We start from the raw sequence: 13,185 nt of genomic DNA, 5'->3' as shown, positions 1-13,185 counted from the left end.
GTTAACTAAGGTAACACAACGGTGATTGCCACCAAAACCTGCAGAATCATGACACCATGATTCTTAAAAAGGATGGAATGAATTAAAAAAAAAAATCTGGCAACCTCAGTTGCCCTTTTTCTTTCCTCTTACCCACTAAAATAGTGCAAAGTCTGTTTACATATGCTGCAACCCTTAATAAACATTCAAATGTAGATGTATTTGGGAAATAAGGAAGTACGAGTATTATTAATTTCCCAAGCCTGTAGAACAGTTCATATAAAACTTCAAAATAATAGAAATATTAAAGAAACAGAAGGAAAGATTGGAAAAGAAACATGGAAAAGAGGTTTATTGAATTTGAAGTGTTTAAATGTCCCGGTGAGCCTAGGATGATAACGATAGGTGTTTCACAAGCAAATAAGCCCTGTATTTGTTATCCTCCCACTGTTTTACTCACTTTTCTTAAGGAATATACCATTTTTGTTGTTGTTTTTGTTTGTTTTCTTTTGAAATAAGCTTTTTCCCTACAACCACCATTTTCAGTCATTCATGTGATCATACCAAAACAACGGAACCTTCAAGGTAGCTTTGGCAATAGTTTTCTCTGGGGCTTGATTCCAAGTCTTTATATTTTCTTAAGCATTTCTCCTCCCTCATCCCTTTTTTCCCTACTTGGCTTTCTGTTTTACTTGACTCTGTATTCTGAGACAGCCTTGCATTAGAATTTATATGAAAGTGCATCCAATCAAAAGGAATAAAACAGGAAATCTTTCTCCACCACAGAAAACCATGAAACCCCACTAAAACAAAGGCTTTGAAGGAAACTTGGAAGCACATCTCCTGGTTTAATTCACTTTTCTTAATTCCTTGCTTTTGAAAAATTATTCCCCTTCTAGTTTGCATAAACAATCATGGAAAACACAAAATGAACTCAATTAGATCAAGTTATTTTAAAACAAAACCTCGAAGTTATGCTACCCTTGCACCTGCAGGGGAAAGGATGAACAAATAAAAAGATATGGCAGTATTCTCTAAAATCAAACAAAAGAACCTGTTGAATAAAAAAGGAAATCCAGATATGAAGGAATTTAATTTCATAATCATGTACTTTGCACTGAAAAGGTTTTCTCCTTCACATTTCATACTCAAGGATGCACTGGCTGATATCAATTGCAAGCTTACGTATGAGTAAGAGGCAGTAATAAAAGACATACAGCACTGAGAGGTAAACAAATATTGAAATTACTGATAACTATTCATAAGCATTAATTACTACTACAATCAAACCAGGGAACTGTATTCTGAAACCAATTTATATGGACCAAAGTCTAATTTAAAGGATGTCACTACTATAGGTAGTGAGAAACAGAAATTTCAGCAATTAAGTATAAAAGATTATTGAAAGGCAATGAGAAAAAAAATAATTTTTATGAGCTATTTCATCAAAATCTTCAGGCAAAGATAAATGCAGTGTTTTGGTGCAATATACTCTTCTATTCATTGACAACATAAAAATAATTTAAAAGATTTTTTTTCACCTAATACTATTATAAGAGATATCTGTATTTTCCTAAACATGCTTCACCTCACAATTCAATGCAAGGAGACAGTTGTTTTAATATCTTTATAAATTTTGAAAAAAAAAAATCAAAATTTTTGCAATTATTGCATCAGCTGAACAGATTCTAAGCGTAAGCAGGTAATTACTAAAACCCGAACTGAAAACTGGCCACTGAAAAAGGTACAGATTAGCTCAAAACATCCGTTTCTGTTGTTGTTGTTTTGATGCTGTCCAGCACACAACCAAATGAAAGAACAAGATTTCAGTGCATTAGTCAGTAAGTACTATCAAGAAAGTGTGCATCTTAATTAATGCCAATAAATACACAATATCCAAAATCAATAAAATGTGCATGGGGAATTGTTTTGTCTTCCCAGATCTTCACATGGAAGATCTCCTAGGCTATCTGCCACCAGCTGGCTACTTCATTGCTGAGCAGAACTGAAGACTGAAATTATCTTTTTACTGAAACTACTTTTCACAAATGATTATATGTATTATTATATGTATTCATCATATATGAAATAGATGCGATTTGAACTGACTCTAGCTTGGGTGCAAAGGATAAATCTATTTTAATAATCACATTCTGTCAGTGAAACATTAAACCATATATAAATGATACCAAGTTAAGCATTTTATCACCTCATAAGAGATTGCACAGAAAGAAAATGAAAGTTCCAAGTTCCTTGGAGGTTTTTAAAACCTGGCTGGACAAAGCTCTAGGCCACCTGGTTTGACTTCAGCACTGAGCAGCCCTGAGCAGGAGGTTGATAAAGCTCCAACAAGAACAAATCTGTGATCCATGGTTGCCATGCATAAAGCTTTAATCACAAGCTTTTTTGTTGCAGTGAACCACTTTTATTTCAGTGTTTGAAATCTTTGCAGATTAATACAATGTTTTAAAAGCTGTTCATAATAGAAATATACAATTCTAAGAACATTTTCTTAATACACTTGCAGTAGTACATAGTTCCCTAGAAACAAGGGAGTCTTTGCCCCAAAGTGCTACACTGCTACAGAAAGCAGCCATCACATTGCACAACCACAGTATAATTACAACAGAATTGTTAGACATTCACTAAAAACATTTACTAAAAAACCCACACACGATGCTATACAGAATGTAGCATTTGGATTTAACCCCCCCCCCCCCCCCTTTTTAAAAAAAAACTTAATTCACCACCATTTTCTTCTTCAGACAAAAAGAAGGCAGCTGTTTCAGACCAGACCACCAGATTCACTGTACTTTATCAGCACTGCGGAATGACACTCATCTGCAAAACCTTCCATGTTCCTTCCTCCCCAGTCATACAGCAGGAATAAATAATTTAATGAAGTACTCATCAGGAGAGGGGAATAGACTATTAGTCTGTGCCTGCGTTCTTTTCCCCTCTCTTCCTTGAATCTCTTAGATGTGTATATTTTATAGCTTAACAAAATAGCAGATCTATGAGCTTAAGAAAAAAAAACTCCTGAGTATCTTCAAATTCATGCTCAGCATTCTAAAATTAAAAGTGAATAAAGAACTAGTATGAACAGAATGTTACAATGTTTGAGAAAGAACCAGAAGAATCACACTGCTTAAGAAACTAGAAGAAAGGCAGTAATACTTCTCTCTCTCTGCATACATATCTACATATAAAAGAATCTTGGAAAATCAGTTACCAGAGAATTTTTCAACCCCCCAAAATTATACACTCATGAGCTTCTATAATATACCTATAAGCACGCAATTGTCATTTGCCAGTAAGCACATTTACTTTACTTACATAGAATCAAGCGAGCGTGATTTGGCCCATTCCTCCAAAGCGGGAGGGGCATTCTCCTAATCTGATAACCAGGGGCAGATTTTTAGTAGAAAAAATTAAAGATTATTTATTATTTCCATTTGTATTGTACTATAACGCTAGCATCAACAAGTACAGAGAAGAAACTAGTGTCATGCTGGGTTCTTGTCCTGCTTCTAGAGTTTTTAACTGAAGTTTTGAACAATGTAAAAACTTCAGAAATCAGTACTGCTATGAAACATACAGAATGCCTGTGCCCAACCCTAGAAATGATGGTATTTGCTTAAAACTACGGGTGTTGCTGTTCTGAAGTGTACAAATGGTTGATACTAGTTGCCTTCTGATTTTTTTCCTGCATTCAGTTGCCATATACTGTCAACCTTTCTCTGGGAAAAAAAAAAAAAAAAAAAAAAGTGCCCTCCCTCCCCAGAAAGAAGTAATTTACTTATTTACATTTCTCTTAAAACTAAAGCAAATTGAAAGGTATACAGGATGTAGAAAAACACCACCACCAACAACAAAACAACTAAAAAGTGTATTACAATAGAAAAATTTGAGATTCACTTCTGGAATAGAGTGACTGTAGTTTTAGTACAGAACACCCTCCTTCTATATCTGTCCCTCAGCAAAATGAGGAGAAAATTGTTCAGCATATCTATGCAGTATTACTTCACTTTTAAGTAATCGCTATGATTTCCCTTCTTAAGAATTGTCAAATCAGTGGTTTTAAATTAACAGAAAAACTCTCACCCTATCACACCTTTCTCAACTATTAGAAAATTATTAGAAAATTATTAGAAAATTAGAAAATTATTAGAAAAACTATGGAAAGCATTATGCAGCAGAAAGTATACAAACAGGATCCAATTCACAACCATCTAGAAAAGCAGTATTTCTGAAAGGCTCTGGAATTTCTTTTCTGGAGTCCACAAAAGAAAAAGGATAAAAAGCACAAGACAAGTACTCTGTTTTGATTACACATATAGCTTCTCAAAAAAACAAGTGTCTGAAGATTTTATTGAAAATTAAATCAACTTTCTACAGAAGAAAACAAGACACTTTTGGTTTTGTAGCACTGCACTAAACTGTTATCCCTAAACAGAGAAATAGTGATTAATTAGTAATAAACAAAAATACTTATGCTAATATGTGTACATCATCACAAGTACAGTATCTGCTAAGTATCTGTTTACTTAGTGCTGCAAAACATCTGGAAGTCGTTACTTAATTCCTTTTCATCATCCATGAAGTACATCACCACTATGTAGGAGGAAAGAACACTGCTTGAATTCAGTAAAAGGACAACGACGCAACAAGATGAAAATAAAATATGCCTCTAGGGATCAGGAGACGGAAGAAGAGTGCAGGAAAGAAATACAAAATAAGTGATCATGGCTATTTTGTGCACCAGACAAATGGACTCTTGTTTTATTCAATTTATTACATCTAATTATCAAAATAATCTTTTTTAAGCCACAGAAACTGCTACAAAATATCATTAAATATAATCTCTGAAACATCATTAAGCATCAACTGCAGATATCCACACCATAAAAGCTTTATATCACATCTTCCACATGACACACTTTGTCTTACAAGAAAAAACAACTGTATATTCATACATCACTTGAAGGACATACAATAGATTTAAGGTTTTACGACTACAAGGGTCTACAAACTTAGCAATTCTCATTTATTTTACTTAATTCTTTTTTTTTTTTTTTTTTTAATCCTTGAAGGTGTCACTCTAATAAACATATTTTCCCAGATGAAATTAAGGTTCACGATATCAACAAAGTATTGGGTCACAACTGAGTAACTTGAGAGTAAGCTGAGATTTTTTTTTTTTTTTAAGACCTATAAACATGTGAAAAATAGGGTAAATCCTTCTAAAAATGACAGTGACTACCCTGCAAGAAGAAAAATAAAATTCAATTAATTAGGATTACTGAATTCTACTTATTAAATATATTTTTTCTTATCAAATGTGGTGTAAAATATCAAATCTAAATGAACTTAGTGGTTGTCCTGGTGTCAGATGGGACAGAGTTAATTTTCTTCCTAGTAGCTGGTATGGTGCTGTGTTTTGGATTTAAGGATGAAAACATTGTTGGTAGTACGGTGATGTTTTAGTTGTTGCAGTGCAGCGCTTACACAGAGTCAAGGACTCTCAGCTTCTCATGCTGCCCTGCCAGCGAGGGGGCTGAGTGTGTACCAGGAGCAGAGAGAGGACACGGCCAGGACAGGTGACCCAGAGAGGCCAAAGGGACATCCCACGTGTGGTGTTGTGCTGAACAATAAAACTGGGGGGAGCTGGCTGAGGTGTGCGTGGGGCTGTTACTCAGGAGCTGGTTGGACATCAGTAGGCTGGTGGTGAGCAATTGTATTGTGCATCATTTGTTTGTTTCATTGTTATTTTTATGTTTCTTTTTTTTTTTTTCTTATTAAACTGTCTTTTTCTCAACCCACGAGTTTTTGCACTTAAACCTTTTAATTTCTCTCCTCTGTCCGGCTGTAGAGGGGGGTTAGGGACAGCTATGGAGTGCTTAGCTTCCTGCTGAGTGACGCTAAACCTGAATATTGGGAAACTGCACAATAAAAAACAGCATTCAAATCCCTAGAAAGAACTGGAAACAGCAACTGAAAAAGAAACGCAGCTTTCATGAGCTCATTGCACTGTAACCTGCTAGAGAAATCCAAAGTTCACTCAAAATTAACACCATGGTTCATTACGTCACGTAGTTACATCCTTAGAAATCCCATGCACAGGCTACCAAAGAAATACAGGCTGTATTAACCAAGATCTTTGAATCCAGCAGTGACATGCTTGATTGCAGGCAGAGGTCAAGCAAACCACAACCTTACAACCTCAACAAAAACAATCATGCGATCAACAAAAGCTCAACACAGCCCATCAATACCTTGCTCTACACAAAAACCAGAATTCACATCCCAAGACAGAAGTAGCATAACAGAAAATGAATTTTATTTGTTGCTGGCATAAAGAGAAGAAAAGTAGATTGAAAATTAAAATGGCTGTCTCCTACCCAGCCAGTAAATAGCAGTATTTTTGAACCAGCCTCCTCTGACTGTGCTGAACCTGATGTCTCTAAATACAGATCTGACAAGTTTTCATGGATTTGCAAGGAAGCCATTCACTTTCATGGCACCTTAATATGAGGTAACTCTATATAGAGTTCCTTCATCTTCACTGCTTCTCCTACATCCATGTATATACCTAAGCAATAGGTATATACGTGGTCTTCCTCAATATGGAGATCACCTCACTATTTGTAGAGCCCCACTGTCTCTTTCCTCTTTCCTCAGATGGTCTGTAGACATTTAAAGATAATGCAGATTAAAAGTACTCTATCCTGGAATTTAAGTTCCTGGAAAATGACTGTCCACTTCACCCCTACTATCAAGTAAGAGGGAAAAAATTAAGAACACCCTATGCATCAGATAAAGAAATCCAGTAAAACTTGTAGCGAATGATAAATTTTTACAGCAAAAGGCTGCAAAACACTTACAAACACATTGCAGCTACACAGCATGTAATGTTTTCCTCTGCATCTGTACCAGTTAATTTGCCTATAAGGTATTAAAAACTCTGAAGATATTGTGTATGTTCAAATTATTACATTTATTTCAATTCTTTTGAGATTTTCTGCTTGAATATAGACCTTTTTGGAAGAGCAGAAAGACAGGTAGCTCCTAGATAGGACTGGAATGAAGACACAAGGGCTGAGCTGGCACAGCAAACCATACCTTTTGCTGGCTTCAAGGACAAGGAAATGCACAGCTCACAGGCAGGTAGGTACCAGAGAAGCCACTGATTGATTTAGGGCAAAGAAGCCTAACTCCCTTCTAGGTGGCTGGCCTCTAAAGCAAACTTTTCCTCACTGGCTGGTCAGCATCCCAGAAGACACATTTCTCGCTGTTATAAAGGCTTTGCATGCTACTTGATCAAGCCAGGCAGCCAATAATCATACATATGCTAATGAAACATTTAGGTACCTGCAACATTTAGGTTGCTATCTGATCAAACATCAAACATTTTTTCTACACACATAGCTGTCAGCCTATGAACTGCACAATGTTATTTAACCTGGGAAGGCAGTCACCAAAGTGGGTGCAGGCAGCAGCCTGTAAGTGAGGAGGGAATTAGGGAGACACAAGGGTGGCTATAAGAAAGATGAGGTGTGAGATGCTCAAGAATTGCTAACAGAAACAACGGAAAGGCTGCAAATGCAGTAGGAAGAGGAGAATACAGCCTTACAGAACCTTTCATGGCCTATCCACTTATTTAGAAATTATTTATAAAGAGGAAAAATACGTAGGCAAAATACTTCCCAAGGATGTTGTAAATATGCTGAGAAATGCATTATATACTGGGGAAACTGGAGATATATTTATGAGCACAGTCAGATTTCAAATAGCATACCTAATGCGCACACACACACAAAAGCCTTTGTAACTTCACTGTAGCAAAGTCAGTATCTATAACATCTTCATGAAGTGATGCACCTTATTATAATAAGATCCAAGTGGGTTTCAAGACTGGTTTTACATTTTTTTTTCTCCTTAGTATCTTCTCACTGTATTACGTACTTATTTCCATATGAAGATAACCTGTATGGTAAATCAGAATTGTCCAGAAACAAGCCAAACAGTGAGTCAAATGCAGAGGGCTTGCCTTGCCTTTTCCAGGAACTCAGGCAGCAAGACTCGGTGGTCTCTCAGGAGTAACCACAGGATAGAATAAAACTCCTAGAGACAACCTGCCTGCTGCTACTTTGGGTGCATCATCAATAGCATCGTGAATTTATAACATGGCAAAGATGCCAGGCAGCAGTACCAGGTCCTGTGCTGCTGTGGCACCCAGCACTGCCTGCCCCTGGATGCTCCTAGTGAATACATGCTCCAGCTCACCTGCAGAAGCGGGCAACACTGCAAAGGCACAGAGATACACTGTGCCTCTCCATGAGCACACTTCTCTCTATGATTGAGAGATTTAAAACAAGAATTTTCTGTCCAGAAGTTCAGGATAACATTGGATAATGGTTCTGCAAAAGCACCTTCTTGAAAAGACACTGCTCAGGCTAAACGAAAAAATAAACTAGATCTACATGTCAGTAATTCCAGCAACAGAAAAATAACCCAAGAGGATCAACTGCAAGCATAGATAAACAAGGGACTGATGTTTTAAACGTCACAGATATGTCACAGAAGTGCACGCTCTCCAAGAAACTGACTAGAGCAGTTCTTGTTTTTACCTTAATTAACTTACTGAACTCCAGGAAAGAAAATTTCATGGGATGACTTTCACAAAAGTCCATTTTTGACAGAACTCCTTAAGAAATAACTATATTAAACTTTACCGCTCACATATGAGAATACATTTAAACTTCTGGGTTGTTTTTTTTTGTTTGTTTGTTTGTTTTTTTTTGGTTTTGTTTTGTTTTTCGAGAATGCAACATTTTTTTTTTTTTTTTTCCTAAACTTCTCCGTTGTTCTGAATTTCTACAATGGATTTCTCACAAGATTTTAAGAAAACTTTGTATTGAACTTATTACATAGCATGGCAATATACAACCTATAGTTAGACATGTGAGAAAGGGTTTATCTCCTATCTGGAAATAATCTACTTAATGATAACAAAAGCCTTAACAAGAGAAGTAAGATAATTAATGGAAATTCTCCCCTGGTAACAGAACAATGTGCTTTGGACTTGTGTTTCAACCAGCACAACCACTCAACATTGGGAACGACTCAACTCTCTCAGAGCATGACATCTGTGATTATTATTGATAAATACATTCTTGTCTTGGGCTGAGCGCACAATGTATTTCAAGAGAAGGGAAAAATCTTCTTTAAAATTAAATTACACCAGTCTCCACTCTGCGGGTTGTGCACTGTATGCACGTATGCACTCCCAGAGGACACGCTGTACTAGGTACCCAACTTAATGTCCCAATAAAAAATTAAATGAGGACATATGTGCTTAAAGGATTGGGCCCAGGGATACAATGTTTCCTTGCACTAGAATAAGGTGGAATGTCTTTTTCATTCTATCACTGCTTATTAGTAGCAAGGATGTATTAATAATAAATGCTTATATAAAGAAAAGCGAAGTATTTATCATCTGTTCAACACTATGTCAAAACTCCCTCTTTTCCTCAAACAAGAGAAATGAATTTTAAAATAAAATATTGAAGGGGAAACTGTTCCTATCAATACTGTACTGCTGGTAATAAAGTCTGAGATTAACAAAATCGATTTAGAAGCCCAGTAATTTGTTCACGTCTCTACTATTTATCTACACTTTGGATTTCTTTTAATGTGTATAATTAAAAATCAATACAATCCATTTCACTAATTTCCATTCCTCTCTGCTGAACTTCAGTTGCAAACACTGAATAATGTTTTGCGAATGAAATGGGAAACCCTTGTTTTTGTGTCTATTAGGAGTAACATAGAAGTATCTGCGAATGCCTTAGCCTTACTCAAATCTTGCATTTTCATCAAGTGAATGGTCATATAATGTTAAAATTAAATACACCTTCAAAAGACCATTTAAAAAGTCCACAGTGTTTTTAAAAATACACAAGAAAGAAGAAAAAACAGGAGCCTAAATTAGATTATTCTCTTAAATCCCTAACAAACACAGATGACAGGGTGAGTGAAGATGACCTGAAACCACGCTGTCTGTCTGATGGCCAGCCTGGCCCTTGGCAAAGGTTTCCACGTCCAGCTGCTCTGACCCTCTCTGCGCGATGCCTGCAGCTGGGCTCTGCCTTCCCTTGCTGACACACCCTTTTCCACCAGGACCGCCAAAGAGCCTCTGGGTTTCTCCTGGAGAGCTTGTAGTCAACACACAGGATGATTTTTTTTCTATTTGTGTCCAACAGCTTGTTGGATGGTAACAATCACTGCAACCAATCAGGCACAACTAACAAATTCAAAAATTTTTAGGTAAATTTTCTATCCACATAGAAACTATGGGACATTAACCCTCCACTATTGACATGAAAATGGCTGTGTCAGAATTGCCTTTCTTTCCATATGAAAATCCACACCTTAATAGTGCTGTGGTGCTATACTTCAAATGACAAACACCTCATTATAGTAATTCCTCGTACGAGCTATTAAGGTTTTTCTGCTGTTTTGTTTTTATTACTAACTCCCATGCATATATATTTGCTCTAAAACAAGCTCAACCAGGATAAAAATCAGATTTTCACTTCCACCACTTAACTTTGACTTTTTTGCATCCCATTAAAATTAAAAGTCTTTTAACATATCCCAGAAATGAGACTTTTGTTAACAACGACAAACAATATAGATAGAAATACTCAAGCTAAATTGCAAAATCTGAATCTATGTATTTAGAGGACAAGTGTATTGAAATTAATTTATTTGATGAAAGCCTTTCCCCCTGCGTGACTGTTCAATGAACAATCATGTACTTTAGTACGAGGGTTCCTTCCATCGTTCATTTTCTTACCAAGACACTTGAAGGCTGAAGCAGTACCACTCATGCAGAAAGAACAGAGCACGTCTCTAAATAACTACCATTTCTATAGGAGTCATGACCAAATATTTTGGGTAAGTAAGACCACCTTGCCCTCTCTGGATGGGATGCAGAGTCTAGAGTTAAGGTAACAAGGTGCTTAAGAGCAATCTGTGCATCAGGTTCCCCACCAGTAAGGCTGCCAGACATTACAGCATACTGTTGCTTGTTGTAGCTTTTCCTGTTGCTTGCTCTCTGCCACGCACTTGTTTGATCTTTCCACAAATGTGGCCACCACTGCCTAGCAACCACGGGGACATGATGGCAGAGAGCAAAATCCCCCACCTAGAGCTCACCCTGCTCCATCCCCACAGCTGCAAACTATTTTTTATGGCAAATTAAGAAGAATACATGTTCTTTGTTGCCTCAGAGACACTGAGTGGGGACCTCAGAGGTGACTTGGGATGCACTGGGGTTTCCCTCCTAAGGGTGGAGACTAAGAAAGTATGAGATCAGTGTGTAAAACAGTTCCCCAGATGCTTATACTAAATAAAATAAAAATAAATAAAAAGGGAGGGGGAAGGAAGAGAGAGGGAGCAAGAGCAAAGAAAAGAGAAAGCCAAGTGCCGCAGCGATGGGGAGCAGAAGAGCCATCAAAAGGCAAGGGGATAAGGCGAAGAGGCTGCCTCCCTTCACCCCCTGCCCCAGCCGCGCCCAGTGGCGGGCCGAGGGCAGGAGGGGGCCGAGGGATGCGCGAGCGGCAGCCAAAAACGGAGTGGGGACGCAGCCCCCCACAGCCGCTGCTCACCTCTGCCATGCCACAGGTACGCGCCGCCTCGGTGCTGCGGGCCCGCCGCTGTCCCGTCCACTCCTCGCCTTGCCTCGGCTCGGCTCCCTTCGCCCCGAGCCCCCAGCTCCGCGCCGCAGCCGCCGCCGCCCCGGGAGCCTCGCCCGGCCCCGCCAGGGGAGGGAAGCGGCCGCGCCCCGCCACCACCGCGCCCCCTGGCGGCGGCCGCTCGGCGGGAGGGGCCGGGCGGGGCCCCGGGGCGCGGCCGGGCCGCTGTGGGGACTGGGGAGAGCGGCAGAGGGCCGGTACCCGGGGATGGGGGGGCGTCCGGCTGCCAGGGGTCCCCGCGGAAGAAGGGGGAGCAGCCACCGGGGGTGCTCGCAGCCGGGCGCACGGCAATTTCCCGGCTGGACAGCCGTCGGTACCGCGGTGAACAACAAGTCCCTACAGACCTTAGGGGGAAGTAGGCATCGGAACAGCACGAGGCTGCGAGACCTGACAGCCCTAGTTCTTAAAACGTGTATCTAAAACCATTATGGATAGCTAGCTACAACCAAAACATTTCAACTTATCCACCCACCTGGGCTCCTTGGCACCTTCAACATCAGTGGCTCGTATTCCTGCAGGTTTCTGGCTATGGCCTGGGTGTACCATCTGCACTGATTCCCCAATCTGATGTTCTTAGGACCTCTATTGATCTGGGAGACCGGATAAATTAGTCAACTCTGTAGTTTTTGTCTGTGGTAAGAACCTGAAGGCATTAAAAGTCCCATCATCTTCCTTAAAAATAACTCTTCCCCTTATTGGGAACTAGCAAAAATACATGAACACCACAACCCTGAATTTGAAAATGTGCAGACATGATGTGTCATATTTGCTTGCCCACAATCATCCTGATGAAGCATGGGCATATGATGGTGGGGAGGAATTGGTGCTAAAGAGCCCTCACTTCTACCACTTTAGCACAGATGTTGGTCACATTTCTGTGGCATACTTAGGCATTTCCCCAGGTTGTGTTAGATTTCATACCAGCCCCCAGCCACACAGAGCCTGCTTCAAACAATATCCATCACTGTCCTGACTGAATGTCAGAAGCCAACTTCTAGATTGCCCCTAATATTCTCTCATTTTAAACCAGAACAAAGAAAATCTTAAGAATTGCATTCTGTACTGTGCCATGTATTCCCTGCAAGGTACAGTAATGGTGTTTGGTACCTTCAGTCTAGCTGCTCTGAGCCATGCATATTCTGAGCAGCTGTGACGTAGCACCAGTTGCAATCTTACCTGCTTTTGCTAACTACAAAGAAAACACTTTGGTTTTCCGTAGGCATTTAATGTTGAATATTCAACTGCAAGAGAACATAGGCAAGAACAGAATTGTCTTTTTATTCTTTTTCCTTCTCTCTCAGAGGGAAAGCCAATGAAATATTAAAAAAAAAAAAAGCACACAAACAAACAAAAAAGGTGGGGAGGGGGAGAATAGGATGACAATATCTTGTTTCCATTTTTTTTCTTCTCCTCACTATCTTAACATTGTTGTACAGCTGTACAA

At 39.0% G+C, this 13,185-nt stretch overlaps 2 protein-coding genes and 2 long non-coding RNA genes across 5 annotated transcripts in view; 3 read left to right on the top strand and 1 right to left on the bottom strand.

The window, feature by feature from the left end:
• Positions 1–11,811, bottom strand: part of LOC118169756 (sodium channel protein type 2 subunit alpha-like) — a 69,358-nt gene extending 57,547 nt beyond the window's left edge. For both annotated transcript variants that reach the window (XM_035331335.1, XM_035331333.1), the window contains exon 1: positions 11,655–11,811. The gene's annotated coding sequence lies outside the window, so the exon portion shown is untranslated. The remainder of the gene's footprint in view (positions 1–11,654) is intronic.
• The window catches only part of XIRP2 (xin actin binding repeat containing 2), a 201,652-nt gene that overhangs the window by 84,677 nt on the left and 103,790 nt on the right, over positions 1–13,185 (top strand). The gene's annotated exons all lie outside the window — the stretch shown is intronic.
• On the top strand, positions 1,589–2,645 carry LOC118169770. Its single transcript, XR_004752271.1, has 2 exons — positions 1,589–1,820; positions 1,921–2,645. It is a non-coding gene; the product is annotated as an uncharacterized LOC118169770 (long non-coding RNA).
• On the top strand, positions 4,333–9,612 carry LOC118169765. Its single transcript, XR_004752265.1, has 2 exons — positions 4,333–5,706; positions 6,996–9,612. It is a non-coding gene; the product is annotated as an uncharacterized LOC118169765 (long non-coding RNA).

This window comes from Oxyura jamaicensis, chromosome 7 (assembly GCF_011077185.1).
Source record: "Oxyura jamaicensis isolate SHBP4307 breed ruddy duck chromosome 7, BPBGC_Ojam_1.0, whole genome shotgun sequence".
Taxonomy (NCBI): Eukaryota; Metazoa; Chordata; class Aves; order Anseriformes; family Anatidae; genus Oxyura; species Oxyura jamaicensis.
This window is presented reverse-complemented; position numbering and strand designations above follow the sequence as displayed.